This window comes from Chrysochloris asiatica, unplaced genomic scaffold (assembly GCF_000296735.1).
Source record: "Chrysochloris asiatica unplaced genomic scaffold, ChrAsi1.0 scaffold00038, whole genome shotgun sequence".
Taxonomy (NCBI): domain Eukaryota; kingdom Metazoa; phylum Chordata; class Mammalia; order Afrosoricida; family Chrysochloridae; genus Chrysochloris; species Chrysochloris asiatica.
In genome coordinates, this window is record NW_006408556.1 from 20,917,550 (window position 1) to 20,922,224 (window position 4,675).

Here is a 4,675-nt window from a genome sequence, read left to right on the forward strand (position 1 = left end):
GTCACTATGAGTTGGAATCCACTTGATGGCACTTAACAACAACAACATACACATATATAAACAGTTGTTGCAGTAGGATGCCAAATAGGTTCTGACTCATAGCGACCCTAAATACAGTTTCCAAGAGCAGTTGGTGGGTTTCACTTCCAACCTTGCAGTCTAGTGCTTATCCTACAGTGCCACACCAAGATCCTATATAAAATTAGGTGAAAAAATGGTCCTCAATTTATTGTGTTCAAAACACTTTACAGATGTCTAGATAAGATGGGAATTCTGTTGTGGTGCTGTAGGATAAGCACTGGCTGGCTAACTACATGGTTGGTGGTTCAAACCCACTAGTGCCTCCTTGGAAACCTTATATAGAATCTATAAAAGTTGAAACCAACTCAACGGCACTTAACAACAACAACAGATAATATAAGGAGTCCTGGTGTGGCGTTGTAAGATAAGCACTAGAATGCTAACAACAAGGTTGGCAGGTCAAACTCACTAGTTACTCCTGGAAGCCCTATTGCTTTTAAGTGCTCGATATACGATTGCTGTAAATTGGAACCACTCTAGGGCACCTAACAATGACAGATAATAAAGAGAATACCTTTAAAATTAAAGCATGCTTGCTTGGTAAAGTAGAAAGAGGGTCCATAAAAGACAAGAAGCACTCAACAAGATGGATTGGCACAGTGGCAGCAACAATGGGCTCCAGCATATCAATTGTGAGGCTGGTGCAGGACTGGGCAGCGTTTCCTTCTGTGGTTACAAAGCTTTGCTATGTATGAGTTGGAACTGAGTCAGTGGCACCTTACAACAACAACAACTGGTCTATATACTTCTGAAGGCTGTGTTTCAATCTCTCTAACCCTTCCCTCTGGTAGCGTAGTGGTTACGAATCGGAATGCAAACCTTAAGGTCAGCGGTTCGAAACTACCAGCTGCTCTGCGGGAGAAAGATGAGGCTTTCTACTCCCGTAAAGATTTACACCCTCGGAAACCCTATACAGGGTCACTATGGGTCGGAACCGACTCAACGGCACATAACAACAACAACAACAACAACCCTTCCCTGAAGAATTATTTCCTCATTGGTTCACACCATGTCAAAACAGCAGTTTTGTATTCATTTGAAATATTCTTGGACTTGCGGAACTAAAAGAAGTCTAAAGGGGCAAAATCAGGGCTGGGGAATGGATAAAGGATTTTATTTATTTATTTATTTTCCATGAAATTCTCTGAGGACAGCCCTTGCTACTTTAAAAGAATGAGGAAGTGTCTCACCAAGGATGTTTTCTATAGTCTTATAACATCATCATAATAAGCCTCCATGCTTATCCTGGGTTCTTAGAGAAAATCTACCTTTGGGATCCCAAACAACAGTCATCAGAACCTTCTAAACTGACCTCTTTGCCTCAAAAGAACCCCTTGATTAGACTGTTTCTGATTTTGTTTGTTTGTTTTTTTCTTAAAACATCCTAAGGAGTCCTGGTTTGGTGCTGTAGGATAAGCAACTGGTTCAAACTCACAAGTCGCTCCTCAGAAACCCTACAGAGGGTCAATATAAGTCAAAACTGACTCAATGGCACTTAAATACTATAGCTAAGGAGAAAAAAACCAGGGCATTACTGGGAGAACTTGTTTGCAGCCATCCACTGATCATAGAGATGTGCTTAAACACATTATGTTTGAAAGCAACCCATGCATGCATGAACTGGAACCCAATTACTTTTGACTTACCCTTACGTTGCAAGTACACTTTCAAATAAAAGTGGTAACATTCAAAAAAAAAAAAAAAATTAAAGCATGCTCAGAGATTGAAAAGTAATAACAATTTTGTGATACTGCCATATAAATGTTCAAACCAATTAATAAACTGATCAACAGATATTTGTTGAAAATAAATATGCTATTTTACTCAGTATTGAATAAGATTGAGATAGAAATAGTGAATAGTATAGAAAGAATAAAGACCTGGTCGTTGTGCATAATCAGGGATATAATAAATAAATACTTTAATGAAGGACAAATTTGTAGATTTCATGTTATATAGGTGTAAGCATAGGGATTTGGCATTGTCTCCACAGCTTTTGAAAACATGTGTATGTTTCATTTCTTCTGTAGTATTCTGCTTCTTTTTTCATACTAGCTTTTTCTAAACCTCTGTTTGGAATTCCATACAAGGCAACTCTCTGTATCCCTGCTGGTCTGGATCACCTTGTCAAGATAATCATGTTTGCCAATTTCTATTCATGTTTTCCAGCCACTGCTTCTTAATCTGCATTTCTCTTCAGTGGATTGAGTCCCTGCCCACCTGTGGCACCCACCAACACTAAAATTGTCCATACTGACTCGAGTTGGGAAGAGTGGTAACTCAACATTAATAGAGGAAAATAAAATTTGAGACTATGAAATACTGTGTGTATAGAATTTCCCACTGAATGTCATATACCAAGATTTCTCAAATTTTAGCATCTGAGAACCACTTCCACACTTGAATTAAATAATTTCCAAATAACATTTAATCAAAAGAAAAAGGTAACACACTTTGCTCTGTGTCAGTGAATTCTTAACCTGAGACTCCTTAGAGACCTTTTGATAGCTTTCCAGTCATCCATGATCCCCCCAAATTATACTTTATGTTACATGAGTGTGTGCGAGATAGTATCTGGTTGCTTTGAGAAGACTTATTGGCATCCAAAGATTTTCCAGAGTTTCTTTTACCAACGTACAGCTTACGGACTCCCACTGATATCAAGCGAAGAGGGTCAAGTCAATACATTTGAAGAGACAAATATTAGAACACAGTACATCTATGGAACATTACAATTTATAGCGCCAAATTCAACTACTGCTACTACATCAACCTTTGTAATCAAATATTCTATTCTTTTGTACTTATCCACTGAATACGATGTAGCTCAACCAGCTGATCAGTTTGCAAGTTTAGATGGAGCCCCTAATATAGGCCTATCATTGTGGTGACTCTCAAAGAGTGCGGAGTCGCTGCTAGAACATTCCTTTGGGAAAGAACACTGATATCAAATAAATACTCATAAGCCCTATAAGGTAGGCGTTTTGTCTGTCTTGTCCCAAACTCTGTCTCTAGTGCCTAGAAAAGAACCTGATAAATTGTAGAACCACAACCAATGGAGAATAAATGACTGAATCAAATACCTCAGAATATTTGTATTATAAATATCATAATGACATTGCCAGATGAGCCAATTGTCTACGTCCACAGTGGTTGATTGGATGAGACTCTTAAACCAGGAAAGTATTGTTAAATAAAGGAAATATGGGGCCCAACTAATAACACATATTCATAGCATGCAAATGTGAATCCATAGGGGAAAAAAACCTGAAGTTTTAAAATGACACCGTTTTCAATTTCTGTATGAGATTCTCAGCATAGTAAAGAATTCATTAAAAGACTGTAGGCTAGAAAGATGACCTCTCTACTGCAACCTTTTCCTTAGCAAGCAGTAATGTTGATGGAAAAGAATTCAGCAAACAAAAAGCATTCCTGCCCAACCACATACCCATCACCCACCCACACCTGCCCCCTTCAATAAGTATAAACTGGGCAAGTCCTTATCTAGATTTAAAAAATCATGTCTAGTTTTACTAAACCTTAAGGGATTGTTCAGATTTGTAAATCTGAAAACCTTGTCAGTCTCTGGATCCATTTAAATAAGGTCAATATTTTTTAAAGACACATTATAAGATTTCTTGTGCAATCATAGTTCTATGTACATTGGTTCTTACTGCAATACAGGAAAACAAGCCTTCTTTCAAAAATCCAGATAATGCTATTCTTTAATTGTGCATAGATGCTGATTACATTTAATAAACAGAAATATTACTGATTCTCTATATTAGGTCATCATTTCTTGAAACTGAGGTTCCTCCTTTTTCATTTTCTCCATGGAAACTTACACCCCCCCTCATACACATTAGAAGGAAGAAAATTCCCTCTTCTGGGGAAACACCTGTCCTAAGTGGTCTTAGTTGTGCAGTTTCTGAGCATGCTTAGGGTTGAGCATACAAATGGTGCAGTAGTGACTGTCTTAGAAGTCACATTTGTCCCTGAAACTTCAGTCACCTGGAGTCTGCATGCCTCATTGCCTGCAGCAGCTCAATCCTGACAGTGTGAAATGAGTTTAGAAATCTCATTTGAGCAACAGATTTTGGATTGAGAGCCTAAACAGCACAATATATGAAATAATTATTCTTGGTTCTTTTTGCTGACTGTGGATTTCTTTGCTTTGCTATTAGCCTGCTATGGCCATAAGCCTGCTTTAGTTTAAATACTTTAGTGGAAGAGGAAAATGACAGACTATAAACTTGCCCATTAATTAGGTGTACATCATTATTTTTACACATAGAAATCCCCTGCTTCTTTTGCTGTGCAAACACATGCACACTTATTTCTTGGAATCCCTACTACATGCATAACCCACTGCTGGCAGACACACACACACACAGAACACAGAAACACAAACTCCCTAAATAACTCAAACCAAGCCAGGCTGAAGATGTAAAGAGGTGGATATGACACCAGGTGGATGTGTAATCAGTAATAAGAAATACATAGAGCCCCATAATGAAAAGAAATCCCCCAAATTGTTCAGGATTCCCCCACCCCCTTCCATTCACTGATTTATTAACCCTGAACAAAGATGTAA

General features: G+C 38.1%; 1 protein-coding gene across 1 annotated transcript in view; it reads right to left on the reverse strand.

The window, feature by feature from the left end:
• Positions 1–4,675, reverse strand: part of PTCHD4 (patched domain containing 4) — a 296,607-nt gene that overhangs the window by 290,998 nt on the left and 934 nt on the right. The window lies entirely within an intron of this gene.